This window comes from Sarcophilus harrisii, chromosome 4 (assembly GCF_902635505.1).
Source record: "Sarcophilus harrisii chromosome 4, mSarHar1.11, whole genome shotgun sequence".
Classification (NCBI taxonomy): Eukaryota; Metazoa; Chordata; class Mammalia; order Dasyuromorphia; family Dasyuridae; genus Sarcophilus; species Sarcophilus harrisii.
Genome location: NC_045429.1, coordinates 121768598 through 121790307, shown reverse-complemented (window position 1 = coordinate 121790307; position 21710 = coordinate 121768598). Strand labels below are relative to the sequence as shown.

At 37.5% G+C, this 21710-nt stretch overlaps 1 protein-coding gene across 3 annotated transcripts in view; it reads right to left on the bottom strand.

Moving 5' to 3' along the window:
* FRMD1 (FERM domain containing 1) overlaps nt 1-20626 on the bottom strand; it is an 84727-nt gene extending 64101 nt beyond the window's left edge. Inside the window, exon 1 of one of the 3 annotated variants that reach the window (XM_023503330.2) lies at nt 20479-20626. The gene's annotated coding sequence lies outside the window, so the exon portion shown is untranslated. The other 2 variants (XM_023503331.2, XM_031937467.1) reach the window with 2 other exon arrangements.
* Nucleotides 20627-21710: the final 1084 nt, after the last annotated feature.

Genomic DNA, 21710 nt, shown 5'->3' with positions numbered 1-21710 from the left:
ATTCTTACATCCCAATATATAAATTTGGAATTATCTTAATGAGGCAATGTTTATATATGATATGCCTATGTTTTATATTAAACATTCCAAATATTTAATATATTTTAATATATAAAGTATATATTAAAATAAGTTGTATTAAATACAACTTAATATATTCCACTAACTTGATAAAATAAAATTTCACAAAGGAAACAAACTTCAATTCAGATTCTATGCAAATGCTCAGAATTTAGGATTCAGCAGGAATTCATACAATTTTATTATAAACAAATGCACCTTTTCAATTAGAGAAACCACCCACCCCCACCCACAACCATTTAATGACTAAAGGGGAAAAAGGAAAAAGGAGGTGTTCTCTATTCTATGGATTGGTTGACTAGAAATTTAAAAATTTCTTAAAGAGATTCAAGCTAGTCAGTTTGTTCTAAGAAGAACTACTAAAGCATGGATAACACATTGAATTCAGTTTTAAGTTTCATCCTCAAATGCTCAGTGTGAGGCTTCTGCTGCATCAAAATACCACTCTCTGGGGAGGGAATGGTGTTCTAGAAAAATAAAACATGAACCAATTCCCTAATTCCCATGACATTCCAATTCTACAGGGCTGTTCCAGCCTACTAAAATAACTCCCCGTCAGGAAGAAGCTACCCTAATAAGTATGCTTCTTCTCATAAAGCTGATTAGTGTCACTTGCCTTGGCAATACAAACTGGCAATACCACACGGTTTGGTTTATGTTACTGTCTCAGATGCCTAGGCCATGAGCAGCAGTCAGACGCTGGGGCCTTCCTGATTTTCAAAGTGCTGTTTATGCCAGGAAGAGAATGGCACACAGTCCAGTCTGACCCAAACACTGCACATGTAATGTTGTCCATCTGATCCATTTTGAGAACAGATTCTAAGGGAAATACTTATTTTTTGTCCCAATAACTTTTAGAAGGCATTACTGAGCTTGCAGCCTCCTTTATTTGCTTTTGTTACCTGGAATAGTCTCCTTGGGGCAGCCATTCCTCCCTGGTGAGAAGCCTCAAAGGATGAAGTTGAGACACTTGAGACACTGCTCCCAGACTTCTGTGTTGTTCATTCTCCTCTCTCTCCCCTTCCCTTCCTCCCCCCTCACACACACACACTTTAATAAGTACTTAATATCTCTGCTTCCCATGCTCAACCTCAATTGAACAAAGAAAAACTATATGCAGAGTCTAGTAAAACAAACTCCCAGACAATGCTCAAGCCCAAAAATGTGCATCTCATTCTGCATTTTAAGTCCATAATTTCTCTGTCAAGAAGTGGGCACAATGTTTTGGTTCTCTGATATCTAAGTTTACCATTGCACTGATCAGAATAAAAAGTTTTTCAAAAGTGTTTTTCTTCATATCATCATTATATAAATTGTTCTCCCAGTCATGCTCACTTAATGGTTCATCATTTCACAGGCATTTTCAATTTCCTCTGAAACCATCCATTTCATCATTTCTTGTAGCTATTCCTGATTATATATACATTTCAGTTGGTTTTCAATTTGGGACTATTACAAAAAGAATTGCTATACATTTTTTTTTTTTAAGGCTCTTTTTCCTAGTATGTTTGGAGAGCCCCTTGTGCCCTTGGAAGCAGGTCTGATGGAGAATGAGTAATTCAGTCACAGTCATAGTTCCTTTGTGGCATACTCAAGTACCCTAAATTCTAGTTCCATTCTTTTTGTTCCTATAATATTTTGCCTCTAGATCCCAGACACTTTTTGCTAAAGAGACATTTGGCTAGCCTGGACAAATTCCTACTAGAAGTTGCTTTGAAATGCTCTGCCATCTCTCTTCAGTATGTCTGGAAATGAATGAGTTTCTTCAGTCTTTGAACTCCTTAGGCTTTGAGAAGATGCTTTATAAATAAACATATTATCTTGAATATTTTACTTCAAAAGTACTTTAATAGAGAACAAGTCTTGTTCTCTAACTCTCAATTGGAAGATTTTTGATAAGAGGGCTAAATTATCAATATTTTCAAATATTACTTATTTCTTGCCACCCTTTCTATCTGAAAGTCTCATTCCCCATAGGCTTAAGGCTAAACTTCTTAACCTGACTTTCTTTCAAGCTCTTCCATCATAACCAGCCAACCTTATCATCATATTATGCCTTACATGAAACCTCTGTTCTATCCAAGCATATCTTAATTTCAACAACTCATAACTGAAACTCAATTTAAGCCTTTGACCAATTACTAAGTACCCTTGTCTGAAGAACCTTCTAACAATCATTACTTTTTCCTCGGGACTATCCAACTATGACTAAGCAAGCTTCAATCCTACCTCATTCATAAAGCCTTCTCCAAATACTCTCATGTTACCCTGAAAACCTATAATGTTTATGTGTACAGCAATAATTCCCAAGGGATTCATGAAGATGGTTCAATGGGTTTAAGCTAATAATTCTTTAATGGTATCTTAAGGAATAAATAATTCCCCACTTCAATAAAAAATGTTTTGTTTTGGTTTTTTTCCCCTCTGTGGCAACAAATGTGTGTATTTGAAGAAATATAGGGTTGTTTCTACAGTTATTCAAAATGATTGTGATTGTATACACAATTTTTAGTATTTGCGTAGTGATTACATCAAATTCTGAATGTAATATGTCCTTGAAGTTTCTAAACCTATCAAATTGTTTCCAAACCACTAGAAGGGTCTGGATGTTCCAGCACAAAACCCAACAGATGGTTAGATACATTTCCATACTCTCTTTTGTGTTTTATACATGGCATCATAGTAGCTCCCTTATTCTCTTCTGTTACCCTATAATGGTACCACATCAGCTGTGCAATCATATAATCAAGATGTTACACACAAATGTTAGGCTGTTTGAAAAAACATGATTGCTGGGCGTGCCCAGCCATCAAACATCTTGAAACCATCACAGAGTTGCAGAAATAAACCATTTCTTTCTTAAAAACATAATTTGCTCTGCAGAAAACAGTCCTAATACTCCCTTTCACTGCAGTATTGAAGCTATTTTCTAACTTATCCTCTGTCCACTTTTGTTATTCTTTTTATATCTGTCAAAATTCCAACTGAAGTAGTTAGCAACACTGATCAGTCATGCAATAGTTTCTATGAAAATGCAGTTAGTGTGCTAGCTTTAGAAGTGCAGAAAGTCATCTTAAGAGATTTTTTCCTTACAAAGGTGGGCTTACATATAAAAATAATATAAAATAGAGCAACATATGCAATTGAAGTTTTAAGTACACTGATCATTTAATATTAATACTTATTAGCCAGAAGAAATGTAAATATTTTAAAACTGTAACTACTCATTTTCACCAGTTGGGTGCTTAAAATATCTTCCAAGTGCAATTTATTTCATTAAAATCTTGTTCATAATTTATAAAATTTTTATATTGTTTTACAAATTAATAAACATGAGGTTGTTAGATTATTCTTCTTTAAATGTCCCACATATAATAGCCATTGTTTTATAATCATAAAATATAATTGTAGAGTAATATAAATTTTAATTTGAAAATTTGGGTGCAAGTTTTCATACTAGTTATTGTAAGCACTTATGGAACATTATGAGTAAATTACTTGGGGAATTTGAATATTTTTTGCTGTTGTTGAAAGAGGTTCAAGGAACATAAAAAATCGGTAATCACTGATGAAAAGAATACCAAATTTGAAGCTAAAAGACTTGAGGAAAAAAAGACGCTTAGTTCAATCTCCTAATTTTACAAGGAAGGAAATTGAAGCCCAAAGATGTAAGTATCTTACCCAAATTTACCAAGTAAGCAAATAGGGTTAAGATTTGAAACCAAAGTCCCTAGACTCCAAATCCAGAACTCTTCCTATTGCACAATCAGCCCTTCATTGTTATTGAAATGTTTACACTGAGCACTAACTAGACAATCCTTACCGAAGCTATTCTTTTTTGTCTGTTTCATAAGAGAAGAAAGATCCTTGGGACCTATCAAATACTTGATAATTGTGATAGAGAAAGGTCTCCAGAGACAAGGAAATTTTAATCAATTAAAATTCAAGGAAGCCAGAGTAAAAACCTGTATACCAGCATACCTGTTTTTGCAATCCCTACTCCTTTGTCATTAACCCACTCTGTTCACATCATCTGCTACATCTTTCTATGAGAAAACAATTTCACTTTATTCTTGCTTGAAATCAAAAATAGAAAAATGAATTATGACGAACCAGATTTAAGACTGCTTTTTTGGTGTTGGGCCCAGTGTGGCAATCTTTGTTTAAATAAAAATGTCCAACATCAAAATTAAGTTTATGCTTGTATTAAACATCTTCCAAGTTGCAAGTTATTTCATTAAAATCTTGTGCTTTAGAAGCGAGTGTCCTGCCAAATATAGAAATCACTAATTCCCTTTTGTTACCTTATAATGGTTCCATATCAGCTGTGATCACATAATCAAGGTAGGTGACTAAAATGGAGTTAATATCGAGTCTACCCACTTCCCATTCCCCTCTCCCCTCTCCACATAGTTGACACTAGTCAATTAAAGCCACTCCTAAGAATATATGGTTCACAACTTTTGCTCTAATAACCATATGTGTGAATATAGAGTGAGGGCTGAAAAACATCTTGAGAATTCAGGAGTATACCATGTAAATTAGGGAGAAACATTACTGTAGCACATAGCAATATAAGGAAAAAAATTATTAATATCTAATATGTGTGAAAAGAGGTCTGTGTCAGGTGGCAAAAAAAGGAATTAAATGCAGTACACTTTTTCTCATGCATCTTATAACCTTGTAGAAAAAGTGGGACATACATAACACAGAAGGAACTCTTAAGACCATAATTGAATGGGGGGGCAAATTTAAAAAAATATATTTTTAATTACAAAAATATTTTTTTTTAAAAGTGCAAGGAAATGTTATAAGTAGTTTCCCCAGAACTCTCCAATACCATCTCTTACCTCAGCCAAATCAAGCAATCAAAACAGAGAAGTTTCTGTTCTCTGGAGTGGTTCAAATCCTTGTTTACACTGGCATTGCCAAAACCAAACGGAAATGTCATAATAGTCTATGACAAGGATCCTTTTGGAGGGAATACATTTATTTATCCTTTAAAAGATGACCCGGGTTTCCTGGGAATAATCTTGGTTTTTACTTGTTCAAAGCTTTCATAATCTATATCCTTGTATTGAGCCTAGTCTTTCAGAGTAAGATTTTATATGGAAAAATTTCATCGAGACTATTGCTTCTCTTCCCCAACAGGAAGCCTTTCTTCATAACAAAGAATGAGAGGGGGAAAACATGGCAACATAATAAGATAGCATAGCATTCAAACCCATTTTCTCATCTCTTATATAAATCTTGGTTCTGCTTACTTTGATTAACACAGCTCCCAAGTATTCTTTCCCATATTTTTCTAAATAGCCTTCATTTATCAGTGTACTAATATTTCATTATATCCATGAATCATGATTAATTTAGCCATTTCCCTATTGAATGGCATCTATTTTGATACGTCATTTCAAAAAAAAAAAAAAAAATAGGAAAACCTATAACAAAAAACAAGATAATTATGTTAGCAGAACTTCTTCCCCTCTTTAAAAAAAGTTCCCATTGTTACTGTTAAGTCTTTAGGAAGACACACAAGTAGTTCTTTTCTCCAAGTATCTTGAAATTGTAAAGAATTATTCAGTTGTTCCAGCATAGTATTAAGTAACTTTAATATATTTGACAGTAATTACTCAATTGACAGTTCTCCTGGAATTGAACCTGGAACTGACTGGAATTAGTCACTTCTCACTATTTTCTTTGTCATTTCATTACTAAAAAGGGACCACTTCTTTCCCTAATGACCTCTCAACAATGGAGAAAGGAGATTCTTCAGAAAGAGTCTCAGACGCATGTTCACCATCTAGAACCTGGGGTCAGATCCTTAAGAGCTTGCTAGCTTTGTCAGGTTTTGAGCAAACTAAGCCATTATTTTCTTGGTTCCTTCTCACCCACACACCACATGGGGCACAGCAGCCCCATGACGATAGCTGGGTCAATTTGCTTTGTTTTACCTCAAGCAAGTAAAGGCAGCAAAAAAGTGAGTCTTTGAAAAGACTAGCAAAATTTAAAGCCATCCAAAGGGTGGACAATCTAATATCTAACTCAGAAAAGCACATGTACACAACAAGGAACTGTGATTATTCTTGTTATTCTGATAAAAGTGGGGGGGAGGGGAAGGAGGGTACAGCTAGGTGGCTGAGTGGATAGAGTACCAGCCCTGAAATCAGGAGGACCGGAGTTCAAATTTGACCTCAGACACTTCACACTTCCTAGCTGTGTGACCTTGGGCAGGCCATTTAACCCCAATTGCTTCACCATGGGAAAAAAAAGAGAGAGAGTGAGAGATTTTATTTTATAGTTAATCTATATATAGTATAGATTTTAATTTTATAGTTAACAAATCTAGGATGAGGAGAGCTCAATACCTGAGGTAATTTGCAAAACTTCATATTAAGATTCTTTAATTTTACAAATTTTGAACATAAAAAACATTTTAATGAAATAATTTATAACTAGAAAAGATATTTAATATAATTAAACTTAATTAGAATTTTACAGGAGGAAAATTATTAGAAAGCTGGAGCCTAATTACTCAACTGAGATTAAAATCCAGTATAATAATCAATCAAACTCGGCTCCATAATCAGCAGTCCCGAGTTCAAATCTCATTTCTTGAAATGTGACCATGGAAAAGTAAATCCCTTAAATTTGCTGAGTCTCAGTCTCAATTGCAAATTAAAGGGGTTGACCATATGTAGTTTTCGAGAGAGTTCCACACCTTTCCCCTTTTCCCTCTATGCCCAGGATCCTGTGACAATTCAGGCCCCAATTCAGATTTACTCTAATTTCAGACTGGATCTATCTCTTCAGAGTTCCTTTTTCCACTACCATACCCAAGAAAACCAGAAAAACTCTAGAGGAGGTTCAGCAAAGCTAAAAGGTTCGAAACAAATAAGAAATCCAAAGGCAAGCTTCTAAGTAATACGGTGGCTGAATGATGAAGAGTACAGCTACAATTTTATTCTTGAAAAGGTCATCATAGATTTTAATAACCAAACCATCCATCATATAAAGTAAAATCAGAACTTCCCCATGAACTGTACTCACTGACCAAAAAATAAGTTTTGGGATCAATATCTAACCATTCTAATTCCAGTCATTCTTCACCCTGCAATAGTGCACTGGCTTTGTATGAACTATTATGGAATGGCTCATCATTACAGAATTTTTGGATAAATTTTGAACATCTTTCTTGAGGATGGGTCTATGTAATTTGAGGAATAGCAAGAAAGATTCTTATCTCACAGAAAGTTAATTCAAATTGCTGAACAAATTACGATATATAGATAATAGTGTAATGCTGCAATGGAAGGAGAGGTTTCAGAAAAATCTGAGACTTGTACAAACTTTTACAAAGTGAAATTTAGTAGACCCAAGAGAACAACCAATACTATAACTGCAACACTGTAAAGACAAACAAATCTGAAAGATTTAAGAACTCTGATGAATACAATAACCAATAATGGATGACCCATGCTACTCATTAATATTAGGAAGTCAGATATTTCTGGACATTGTCACTATGGAAATTTCTATGTTACAAGAGCTTTTATTTTTCTTTTCCTAAAGGTAGAGTTTGGAAAGGGAACACAAATACGTGTTGATTGAAAAGAATTTTTTAAAAGCTCACTTAGTGGGCATGACCTATATTTGAAATTCTAACATTACTCATTCTTCAAAGAAAAGTTTAGCAGATCTCAAATTTGCCTGATTAGTTAAACTAGGCATCCTATAAATGGAATTCAAGACAGATGAGTTTTGTAAGAAAAATGTTCAAAGTAGTGAAAGGGAGAGTCTATTTTACAAATTTCACTGAGGGCTGATATATTCTCTTCATCCTCCCTACAGCCACAAAGTACATTAATTTTTAAATACCAGATAATATCAGTGTAGCTCAGTTTTTGAAATTCCAGGATGACTATGAACAAAGACTTAAGTTGCTTATCACATTGTGAAAGCAGCTTTCCTCCTCTCCCCAGCCCATCCCCTCTTTTTAGAAATATTTAGAAAGCATTTTAAAGTATCCTAATCTGAACTAATCTGAAAGAGAAACCTTATCAAGCTTTCTCTATCAATTCCAAAACAATATCCTGTCCCCTTTTCTCAGAGCAGCTCAGGATGGGCAAGGACAAGGGCCAGGAATCCTTGACTGATCCAAAGAGAAGCCTTTCCCCCCAGTGCCCTGAAGAGAAGAGGGCAGTGCCGTTCAAAGAGTTTTCAGGGTCCCCAGAGACCTTTTCAAGGAGGTCTGAGAGAAAGCTGGATTAGGGTATGGGATCAGAGGGAAATCTCTTTGAAGTGGTGGGATTGGAATAGGACCGAATTGTCAAAGGGCCCGTGTCATGATATAGCAGGAGTTTTTGAGATTCCTAAATATGTTTGGTTGTTTTGTTTTTAATATCTTGATAATAGCATTTCAATGTACTGTTTCCTTTGTAATTCTATGTATTTTATTTTATAATTTAAAAACATTATCCTGTAAAGGGGTCACAAGTTTCATCATGAAAAGGTCTCAAAAAAGGTTAAATAAGAACCCTTGTCAAAGAGATTGAGTGGTTTTAGAGGAAAAGATTCTAAGATTAAATGACTTGTAGATTGATGATGCAAAAAGTTAACATTTACTAAGCTCACCTCAAGTTGCATATTTGTTTTGTCACATTATGAAAATACCATTAAACTTTTTTTTTTTTTTAAAGAAAAGGCTATTTATTAAAGAAGGGTCACCAAAGCAGCCTACAAATCTTACAAAGACTCCCGTTTCTCCAGGTAGCTACATTATTAGATCAAGATTTTAGTCATGCTTACTCAACCCTTATCAAACTTTTCTGAGTCAGGTTTCATAAATATGTTTATGTTTTTCCTATATTCCTTTTGTTAAAATAAGGTCCCAACAATTACAGAATACTACTGAGGGCCATGGAGCTTGAATGATGCTGCTGCCACCCCTTCTCCATAGTAATTGAACTGTTTGAACTCAACTATAAACATCCATTAAAAACATTTTGCCTATCTTCTAGAACACAGGACCTTTAGTCTAGTCTGATCCCTTTACAGATAAGGAAACTGAGGCCCAAAGAGATTAAAGGTCACATAGCAAAACTTGTTTAAACTAACTTAAGAAACGGCAAGCTTATAGGACCTCTCAGACCCCAAAAGGAATATAGGTGGTGTCCAGTTATACAAGTAAGAATAAACTAGCACCATTTTAGAAATCTCTAGCACCTAGTCAAAAATACATCACATTTCCATAGTTCTTTGTACATGATAGAATTGACTCTATGATGGTGTACTTGTATAGATCATTATTCATTCAAAAACAATACTAGAATAGATCATGTTTCCAAATGCTTTAAGTGGGTCACCCCATAATTTGTTTTTAATCACCTCAAATAAATAGTAATTATAAATAACAATAGTAATAGTCTCTCTGGCCTGGAATCTCTCAACTCTTCACCCCACTCCTCACACATCTGCCATACTCAAAATCCTATCCATATCAATCAATTGCACAAGAACTTCCTGGTCTACTCTTCCTCATATAATATGATTTCAGTTACCTTTTCCAGAATTACACATATTACCTCATCAACAATCTTTTTTGAGTGCTGTGTTCCAAATACTATACTCTGTGTTAGAGACAGAAAGTAAAGGCAACAACAATCTTTGTTCTTGAGAACAAACATTTTCTAATGAGGGAAACATGTGCAAATCATATAGATTGACATAGATATAGATGGGTACACACACACACACAATCTTTACACAGCATTCATTCTATCTCTGCCAAGACTTTCCCACCATGCCCAGTTAATTCCCTCTTTATCTCTGCTTCATAGCATCCTTAGCCTTCTTCAAGGTTCTGCCAGAAAAGGTTATTGGGATTTTTTTTTTGCCTTTTTAATCCCTAGTCCCTGAAAATCCCAAAAGTTTAACAAATGCATCTCATTTGATCTTGGAAACAATTTGGTGCCATAGATACTACAAGTATCCTGCCTATGTTACAGTTGTAGAAACAGGCTCAGCCAAATTGGATGACTTGTACAGGCTCCCAAAGTTTTTCAGTGTCTGTCTCTGTGACCCCATGGATAGGTTGTTGTTGTTTTTAGCAAAGTTACTGGAATAGTTTGCCATTTTCTTCTCCAGTGTGTCCCCATTTAATAAAGAAGAACTGAGGGAAATCAGGTTAAATGACTTGTCCAGGGTCACACAGCAAGTGTCTGGGGTAGGATCTGAACTCAAGAGCTTCTTGACATATTGAATAAAATACTAGGCATAAAGCCAAAATCTAGCTGTATTGACAAGGCTACCACTGTCAAGAGATGAACTGAAATCAGTTTTTTACCCACTGCCAAAATACTTTAATATGCCACAGTGTCTGTGAACTGAGAAAGACCAAAAGAATGTATCAACCAGACTGCAACAGTGACACAAATAGTAACACTAAAAAAAAAAAAAAAAAAAAAAAAAAAAAAAAAACTGAGGAAAATTTAGGAACTCTTCTCAATTCCACGACAAACCACAATTCCAAAGAAAACAGACTACTCACTTCACAAAAGAAGTTTTGAACTCAAGGTATAGATGAGACATACATTTGTGGACATAATCAATATTGGGATTCATTGTCCTTGAAGCTGTATTATTTGCTATAAGGTTGGGTTCTTTTTCACCTTTCAACTTAAGGGAGTGAAATGAAGGGGAGAGAAAGATACAGGATTATCAAAATAGAAAGAAAGAGAGACAGGGTGGGGGGTGGGGTGGGAGGGAGGAGAGAAGAGACAAAGAAAGGGAGGAGAGAAAAGGGAGGAGGAGGGAAGCAAGAGAAGAGAGAAGACAAGAGGAAAGAGAAAAGACAAAAGGGAAGGAGAGGAGAGAAAGAGGAAAGGAGAGGAGTAAAGAGAAGAAAGGAAAGGACAGAACAGTACAGGAAAGGAAAGAAAGAGAAAGCAGAGAAAGGAGAGAAAAAGAAAAGGAGGAAGGGTGAAAGTGAGAGAATAAGAAAAAAGAGAAGTTCATTGAAAACATTTTTCAACATGCCCAAAAGGGAGCAAAAGGAAACCAAGCCAGAAAACTTTGATGGTAATATATTGAATTTATTACATTAATAGAAAAGCAAACAATGTAATAGATTTCAGAATTAAAAAAAATTAAATCAGATGCAATTTACTTGAGGGTTTCCCAATGGTTTAGTTTTCCTAGACTCTAGCTGCCAACCTTCACCCTGAAGAACTAGCTAGCAAACCAAAAATGAGGTTCAGCTGAGATTAGATAAGAAAACTCCCTTAATGTAGTAAGGCTCCATTTTACCAGTCAGTCATTCAACAAGCATCAATAAACATCAACTAGTGCTAGGCACTGTGCTAAACCTTGAAGACATTAACAATGGCAAAAGATAATCCTTATTTCTCAGGGAGCTCACAGTCCAACAGAGGAGACAACATGTAAACAATGTAAAATCAAGATAAATCCAGTGTAAGTGAATTAATCTCAGAAAGAAGGTGTAATAGGCAATAAGGAAAAAAAATCAATCAAGATTTCTTTCTCTTTAGAAAAGACTTAAAAGAAATCAGGAAAATCAATAGTTTGAGATGAGGAGAGAATTTCAGGCTTGGGGGACAGCAGGAGTGCAAGTCTGAAGACAATGGAGGAACAGCAAGTTCAAACTCAAAGGATCACAGAGTGGGGGCCGGAAAGGAGTATTGTGAGTGACAAAGGAAAGGTACAAAGTAGGTGTGTGTTAAAAAGGTTTTGAAAAGCTTTAAAAACAGAATTTTATATTTTATCCTAGAAACAATAAGGAGCCTCTGCATGTGACTAAATTGGGAAGTGATATGGTCAGATTTGTGTTAGGAAGATCAATTTGACAAGTGACTGATAATGAAATGAAGAGAGGAAACAAGTGAGGGAGTTATAGTGCCAGGATAGGTAATGAGAACCTGGGCCAGGTGGTGATAGTATCAGAGGAGTGGAAGGGGTGTCTGAGAGATAAAAACTACAGGACTTGATATTAAATTCTATAAACTGGTAAGAGAGAATAAGGAGTTGAAGATGATAATTAGGTTGTAAGCCTGGGTGATGGATATTTATTGTTCAGCCATGTCCAACTCCTCATGACCCTATTTGTACTTTTCTTAGCAAAGATAATGGAGTGGTTTGCCATTTCTTTGTCCAGCTCATTTGATAGGTGAGGAAACTGAGGTTAAAGAAAGTTAAGTGAAGTCATATAGCCAGGAAGTATGTGAGTATTTGAACTCAGGGAGACTGAGTTTTCTTGACTTCCAGCCCTGCACTCTACCCACTATGCCACTTAGCTGCCTTAAAGAGGGGAGGATGCAAGTGCCATTAATAACAATAGGAAAGTGAGGAAGAGGGAAAGGGTTTGGGTATGTAATGTGTATTATTACATTATTATGTATTTATGTATGTATTATGTAATTAATGTATGTAATGAAAAATAATGAATTCATGTTTTGGACATGATGACTTTAATATTTCTATGGGATACCTAGTTTGAGATGTCCAATAGACAGTTGAAGATGTGAGACTGGAAGTGTCCTGGAGAGAAGCTAGGAATGAATAGTTCAGAGAGTCCATCTTCTTAAACTTCTGAGACCTAATTTCCCCCCAGACATCTCAGTTTCCCTTTCTTCAAGTTTAACAGTTAAAATTGAAAGGTTTCTGAATTGTGAAGAATGAAGTCAAAGCACTCAGTTCAGTGCCCAACAGATAGTAAATGCTTAACTTTCCATTTAATTCAGTAGTAAGAACCTTAGTAAAATGCACTATTTATTATCATAAAAATTATTTAAATACTTATTTGCTACAAGGGAGGACTTTTATTTGGGGATATAACGGGGCTAATGAAAGTGATCAAAAAATGTCAATGAGATATTAAAAGAATACTCAAGACACAATAGAAAATTCAAAAGGGAACACAGTACAAATGCAATGTTGGTTAAAAGCTGTGACAGACCATAATTAAGACCAACAGTTTCATATAAAATGCTCTTTTTACTTTTGGAATGTGGAAAAGAGGTTTTTTTCTTGATGCCTGTTAGATTAATAATGATGAAAATTTAAATTAAAAAAGATAGTTGAATGGAACCATAAACATTTATTAATTATTCCTTCTATTTATAAGCCCAGGGAGAAACAGACAGACCTTATCTTTTTTTTTTTTTTAAATAACCAATAGAAAATTTTGGGCAAGAGTCCAAATAATTCATGCAATCAGAATATCTCCAAGTGGGAAGGACCTCCTAACCAGAAGCTTGTACAAGAGCCTTGAGAAATGGTCATTCAGCTTCAGCCTGAGACATCCCCTGATGTGAACTCCCTAGCTTCCAAGATAAAACATTCCATCTAATTCTTAGGGAAGTGGGGTTTTTTGTTTTGTTTTGTTTTTCCCATTGACTGAACCTCTATCTGCCTTTCTGTTGTTTCACCCATGGGTAAAACATGACAGTCTTTAAAATACTTGAAAAAGCTGTCAATCTATCCTTCCCCTGCTCCTCCTCCACTCCCACCAGTCTTTTCTGCTCCAGGCTAAATGACATAGTTCCAGTTTCTTCAATGAATCCTTGCATGGACCTGTCCTCCTTCATCCAGCATGTTCAGTGGATAAAAAAGGGATTAGTTCTCAGAGCATTCTCTTAAAATAGGCTCCATGAGACCAGTAACCAAAAGCTTCTTAAATTAGAAGTAGGAAAACCAAAAACTCTGGGTAACAAGGGATCTAATACTGAAGACAAGAATCATGGGGGGAAAAAAATCACTTTCTACCTAAGAAATTCTTTTATGATACTGGTTGAAACTGGCCCTATCATCAGAATTTAGTTCTCATTCATTACATGACTACTATTGCCAGGCACTGTGCTAGCACTGAAAACTGAGCAGCTGTCACAGATCTGGGACTCAACTCCATTGGGAAGGAGCCATTTTGGTGGGATGGGGGAGTGGGGAAGGTCAGGCTGGGGCCACCAAGGGAGGGACCAAGAGACTTGAGAAAAGAAATAAAGGCCACTGCTAACTAGAGATGAGGGCCAGAGTAATCAACTAGGAATTTAAGTCGCCAGACATAATCAAAGTGAGTCACAGGCAATTAGGTCTTGAACCCAGAGTAAATATGGGATTTGGGGAAAAGAAAAAAGGAGTAAAGGAAAGCCCTAGACAAAAAGGTGCCATCCCTGCTGCTCTCAAATGATAGGATTTTATGATTTTTAGGATTATATTACATTCAGAACTGGAAAGGGATTTTAGCAGTCGTTTAATCCAACTCTTATTTTTCAAGTAAAGAAACTGAGGCCCAGAGGTTATACCAATGCTCAAGACCTCAAAAAGGACCAGAATTTAAAACTTGGGTCCTCTAACTCCAACTGCTTTTTCTATTACTCTTTTACTAGGGAAAAAAAATCAAAAGAATCAGCATTACATATCACATTCCTTAGTTTTCCATTGGATTTTAATGTGACTCCTGATCATTTTTAATAGCAACCAGTCAGTATAAAAGATGACTCCGAGCATCTCATGAAGCTTCTCGGCTGACGGGGATAGTTTTGTTACAGAATCTTTAATGGAGCAGCATGTGGCGTAGTAATAATAGCCCTGGATGTGGCATCTTGAAGTCCTGGGTTCTGCAGGGTATTTTTACAATGACCAGGAATTTAAATTTAAATTCGCGCTGCCTCATCACAACATAGAATTAGAGACAGACTAGACCTTATCACTCTTTCTATTCTTAACAGGAAAAGAGGTGGGGAAAGTATCTCTCATCCCATTTTTGCAAAGGTGGGGAAGATTTGGAGCATGGAACACTGCCCATACTACTACACACGATTAAAGTGCTGGTTATGTGGAACTGCTTTTTTCCCCTTAAAAACAACAACAACAAACTGTCATAATTACAAAGGCTGGCTTGTGGGAAGTGGTGAGGAGAGATAATATTCAGAATAATGAAGATGATAGAAAAACAAAAAGGCATAACATTTTGAGGGGAAAAAAAGCCAAAAGACTGTGTATCTATCAGTTGCCAAAAACAATTCAAGAAACTTATTAACTTGTTGACGCAGGGAAAATGATCTGATGTTACAGTTTAGTCCAGTCTAATTCTGTGTGACCCCATTTGGAGTTTTCTCCACAAAGATCCTAGAGTGATTTGTCATTTCCTTCTCCAGCTCATCTGACAGATGAAGAAACTGAGGCAAACAGGGTTAAGTGACTTGCCTAGGACAAGTATAGCTAGTAAGTCTTGTGGCCCTTGCCTCTGTGGATTAAATAAAAACCTAGTCAGGGACTTTTGACACCTGTAGATGGAAAAGAGATACAAATCAAGATTTTTTTTTTTTTTGAGAAAGATGGCAGGATGATCATCAAGTAAGGTGACGAGTAGACCCATAAATATTTTAACTAATATTTCAAAACAGAGGATTCAAAAGATTTCACTGGGTGCACATGGATTAAGAGGATATTCTAGGCATAAGAAATTGAATGAAACATGAAAATAGAACAGCAAGTGGTTACATTTGAATGGAAAAGTCTGATAAATTTGGAAATTTCAAAATAAATGCTCAGTTATCTAATAGAAAAAGAGGACCACTGAAGAAGTCAAAAAAGATTTGACAGATGATCAAGTGTGAGAGATAGGGTTATGTCAGGACCAAAGAAGAAGATGGATTATTTATTAAGTGTTCTGCCACCGTAAATCACTACAACAAATAGGAGCCAGTAATAATATGCCATCGGAAAGTATAGCATGACTCAAAGGGTTATGCTATAAAGCAACTTTAGCAATTCAAGGCTGATCTCTAATTACTGTCACTGACTCAGTAAGCCACCTTAGGCAAGGGTTTGTGCGTTCTTCCAGGCCTGATCCAACTTCTGTGATCCAGTGAACTGAGGAGAACTTGGGTCAGTCTTACTATGGTCCCTATCTGTAGCAGTGCAGAGCAAGGTTGGCTGACAGCTATTTGTTGTGTTTGGTTTTATTTTGTTTTTTTAAGAAGGAGATAGAGAATGGTTAAGTGCCTTAACCTCTGTGGAACCATGAGGCTACCAATTCTCTGTGGAGATGATTCTGCCAATTGCCTCCATTTATATAGCTGAAACCTTTGAATCAGATGGCCCCCAAATCCTCTGACTCTTAGTAGCTGAGTGTCCATAGGGAAACCATACTTTCACTGAGCCTCAGTTTTTTCACTTATAAAAATGGGAATAATCATAATCAAATTACCTACTTCACAGGCTTATTGTGAAGTAAGAGCTTTTTGCTGAGGATGAAAGGGGAAAAAGGAAACACTCCTTTTCCTCAGAAACATCGTTTTCTAATGAGGGATGTGAATATATACAAAATATGTACAAAACATACCACCTAGGCAGCTGAGTGGTACAGTGAATAGAGCACAGGTTTGGAGTTAGAAAAACCCGAGTTCAAATGCTGCCCCAGACATTTGAGAAAGTCAGTCTTTCTCAGCGTTAGTTTTCTGAACATTAAAATGGAGATAAGTTAACATAAGTAAACTGAATTATAAATTTTAAACTGCTAGATGAATGCTAGCTATAATTATTATTACTATTAATAAAATAAAGACAAGACAGCAGCTTGGGAGACCAGAAAAAACTTGAGAAGACTATGGTGCTTGAACAGTCCTGAAGGAAAGCAGAAGTTCTCAGAGGAAGAAGTGAGGAGGAAATCTATTCCAAGCTTGGAAGGTAGGCAAACATAAATGTCCAGGTGACTGAAATGCTGTGGGAAATGTGGGAAGATTACAATGGTGAGAAAATAGAAATGTTGTGAAGGCCTTTAAAGGTCAAACAAAATTTATATTTAAGCTTTGAGGCATTAGAGAGAACCAGTAGTATGATGAGGGTGGTTGCCAGTGGGTGCTTTAAGAAAACCACTTTGGTAATAGTGTGGATTGATTGGTTGTAAGAAGCAGAAATCCGAGGCAGGAAGAACAAATAGGAGGCAACTACTATTAGTCCAGTAGAGAGGTGAGGCCTGAGACTAGGGAGGGCTCTGTGGAAGTGGAGAGGAGGGGACAGATGCCAGAGTTTTTGCAGAGACTTCGGATAAGAGTCAGCAATTAACTAGATATATAGGGTGAGGGAGAGTAAGCAATAAGATTTAATTTCTGAGTAAAAATGAAATTTTTCAAAAGATCTGGGGAGTTGGGAATTTCTGAGGCTCCCTATGTCCCTAAACTAGCTGTGTCTCAGGACTGACTAGACAAGTTTCAACATCACACTGTTGGGCTGCCTCTGAGCCTCAGAAATTCAGTGAGTCACACAACCTTTCCATTCACTTCACTCCTTCAACATTCTTAAAGCTAAGTCATGCCAGGAACCGAGACGTATGGGGTGGGGGAATTTTCTTTTCCCGTTTTTTCCCCTTTCTCTTTCAGCTCTGAAGTTCCATATACCCAATGGTGAGATCAGAGCAAATCAAGGGGCCTCTTAAGAACTTGAAGGGTCAGTTTACAAATGAATAGAGTGAAGCCCAGAAACTACTCCTTGTTCTCACTCATCAGATGCACCAAATCACTTGCCAAATCTTGTTTCTATTTTCATGTCATCTGTGTGGATGCCCCCCTTTCTCCCTTCAAAGAGCCTCCACCCTAAATGAGGTTCTCATCTCACTTGCACTACTATAATAGTTTTATGAATAGTCTTCATATAAGTTTCTCCTGACACTCCAGGACGTTAGCATTTAAAGCTCTCTTCCTATCTTTTCATCTTCTTACATTTGATATCCAGCCAGACTGGTCTATGTGCTATTTGGTGGATAAGATGAACCTTCTGTCTGCCATATCTGGAATACCTCCCTTCATCACTTCCATCCCTTTGAATCTTTCCATAAGAGGCTTTTCCTAGCCTTCCACTCTAAAGTTACCTTCCATATACTCTGAATGTATGTTAGCAATGCTGTCTCCTCTATTAGAATACAAGTTTTTTTGAGGACAGGGATTATTTTTGCCTTTCTTTGTAATCCCAATATTTAGCAATCAGTAAACAATAAATTCTTGCAGACTGATTGCTGGCGATTGTAGAAGGAGCTAGTAGAGTCAACATTAGAACTGAGGTCCTCTAATTTCAAATCCAGCTCTGTCCTCCACAGCACCAATGAAAGACAGATAAAAATCCTAACATAAACCACAGGGAACTCTGTCCAGAGCCCTGGATGATGCACTTAGCTTGCAGCATGACCCTAGGTGAATCACTTAGCTATTAAAAGATAGCATGGTGGAGGGGGGGAAACCCTGGAATTGAGCCAGATATGTAGGTTGAATCCCAGATCAGATCTATTAAATCACTTAATCAGACACTAGCTTCCTTATTTAGAAAATTGTAAGGATCAAATGAAAATACTTGTTGAGGCATAAATTAGCTCTTATCACTCTCTTCCATAAAAATGGCCTCAGCCTTTAGAAAATACTCAAGAAACATTCCCAAGATAAGCGAGATACATATAAAACACACCAGTAAAAGAAACAAGCCAAATCTATCCCAACAAACAGGCAGGTCTCCTTATCTGTATACACAGCAGTGACAGACCCACCTCCCAAACAAAACCTCAAGATCACCTACCTACAAGCACAGGCAAAGACAGAATGGCCTCTGCCTGACTTTTACTGTATTTAAATAGAAACAATTTGTGATTTGCAAAGTGGGATGATTCATCAAAAGCTTTCTATCTCTTTATTTTAAAAAAAGCTTTTAATTTTCCTGGCTGTCCCGACTCCCATCCAATCTAGAATCTGAAGGAGCAGGGTTAGGTTCCAGTCAATTTCCTTTTTATTTCTAGACATCAGTATTTAATTCTTCAGTGTAGAACCTATTAAGCTTACTCATCAAAAACAAAAAACCTCCTCCAACTCACTTTTTCTCTAATTCAACCTCCCTCCCTTTTAGTTAAGTATTTTTCAAGGAAGAAAGGAAGAATTCTTAAAAGACTATACAGCTGGAGAATCATTTAAAGCAAAGTTTCTTCCCACTCTCAATTTCAGAAAAATCTTTAACCGGGATACATCTTATACCTCTGTGTACAAATTTGAGAGATCCACCAAGTCGGCAAACAGAGTTCATTTAGTTTGTAGGGAAGGTATTATTAAAGATCCGTCTTTTGGTCATATTTTAGGTTCAACAAGAATTGCCTAGAAGGGATAGGACGAAGACAGTTAAAAACTCAGATGGTTGGGAAAAGAACTGATCGATGACATTTCCCCTTTTCTTCAACCAACAACGACCTACCACTAAATTTAGAATGGATAAAAGTAAATTCCAAATAGTGCAAATTGAGTTTTCCTTCTTGCGGATGAGGTTAACCTTTTCTTTTTTTTTAAGTTCCGAAAATTTTCTAAGGGCCAACACTCTTCCCGGACCCACTTTTCTAGACATCCCTGAAAAGAGCCGGGGAAGTGATATTATCTGCGAAAAAAAACAAAAACAAAAAACTAAAGATAGACGTCTCCTAACCCTTGTAATTCCAATCCAAGCACAATTTGAGTCATCAGTTAACTATCTGCTATCATCTGCACAACGCAGATCAAGCGCAGATAGTTCTTCCTAAAGAAAAAAATTTAGGAAGTTTGCACTAAGGGTGGAGAGGGGCTCTCACCAAACCCTAAGAAATATCGCCCAGGGAGATGAAACGTAGTGACCCCAAGGAAGTACAGCAACCTCATCCCTCACGTTCTATGTCTTGGCTATAAATAATAAAGTTCCAGCAGGAGAGAACACATAAGGGATAGGACTTCTCGGAGCTAACTCTTCCACCGATGATGAGAGAGCTTTGGAGAAAACCCTTCAACAATCTGCCCTCTCCGGTCAGATCGAGACTTCGGTAAATAGATACCCAATGCAGTAGAATCAAGCCCCCAAACGCTAATAATCACACACAGAGATGACGTCCGGGTGCTCGGAGACACACCGACACAAGGAGACGGGCACACACACAGCGAGAGAGGCAGAGACAGCGAGAGAGAGGCGTCGGCCACAATACCACAAATGTCTTGGGAGAGAGAACTTGTGGCATCTCCGGCCCGCAACTCGTGGCTACGGCTAGCTCTTTAATACTTACACCTGGCAGCTCCCCCGGGAACGAGAGGCTTGAACTCCAGCTCGACTCTTACAGCTCTAGCTCAAGAACCTGGGACCCCAGAGCAGAAGGAACCCCTAGCGCAGCTGAGATTCGAGCAGGATTAGCTCCTGAGCTGTTCGCGACCCCAAAGCAATCCTTTCCTAATTTAAACTCACCTGGGCTTCTCCACCTCTGCTCACGAGTTAGTCAATCTCTCAAGCGAGCAAGTTATCCAGCCCTCCCAGAGGAGAGGGGAGGGAGGAGAGAGGGGCGGGGGCTGAGCAGCAGCTCTCCATATGGAAGTTCAAAACAAGAAGCCTCCTCACCTCTCAACTCCAGAGTCACGCCCGTCCTTCCCTAAATGTTCCCGCAGGTAGGGGTAGGCAAAGAAAGCGACTAGAGAAGCTGGCTGGGTTCGGAGACGTGAACTCTTAAACGTCTCCTTCCTACCTCCTCCCAGTTGATAGGACTCTTCCACCCCCCCCCCCCCCCCCCCCCCGGTTGATTGTTGTAAACACACAGCGAATGGGGCTTTGTTGCCTTCTCAATGGAACCACGTGGAGAGGCGGGTCGAACTCATAGTAATTCCAGGGAGAGTGACTCAATCCTACCGCACTCGATTGGCCCCGGCGGGTGGAGCGTGAGGGGTCTCGTTCCTTCCTCCGATTGGGGGTTGGTTGAACTCCTTCTTTGGAGCTTCTGAGGGGATGTGCGAGGACTGAGGGAGTTAAAAACTATTGAGGTCTGGGCGGCTATTGTTCAGCTCCCTTTACTGGGCTAAACTGTAGAAAGTGCTCAGTAGCGGATACCGAAAACCTCAATTCCCTGAGAAAAGCGCATCATCATTTGGGGTACTGTGGGAACTGCTCCACTAAGTTGGATCATCTGTGTAAAGGGATTCACAAACCTTAGACTATAGAAATGTGAGCTATTATCACTTCGTAGGTCTAATTCTGTATAAGCAGAACTTGCCATTTTTATTTACTCAGCTCGCAATATACGACGCCCTATAAACTGCAGTACTTCACCCCATCTCTTCGCATTGACTTTATATTTTCTGTGAGGTCTATAAGTCATCTATACTCCTGCATACATACATATGCGAATATATATACAAATATTTGGAAGCTCTGGAGACCTGAAACAGCTTAATACAAAGGAAATCTCTCATTTGAGCTTTTCAAGTCAGCATGCATTAATTAAGCGTTTACTGTGTGTGCCTTACTGGGCGAAGTGCAGGGGATTCGAAGAAAGGCAAAAATAAGCCTTATTCTCAAAGTAACTCTCAACCTAATGAGGGGAATTCACATCCAAACAATTTACATACAAGAGAAGTAGAAAGAAATCTCAGGGGGAGTTTTGAGCTATATTGTTCTGTTATGTCGAACTCTTCGTGGCCCTATTTGAGATTTTCTTAGCAAAGAGACTGGGAGTGGTTTGCCAAGAACTCCAGTTCATATTACAAACAGGGTTTGTAAACAGAGACAGATAGGATTAAGTGACTTACCCAGGATCACATAACTAGTAAGTATCTGAAGTCTATTTAAACTAGTTAGCT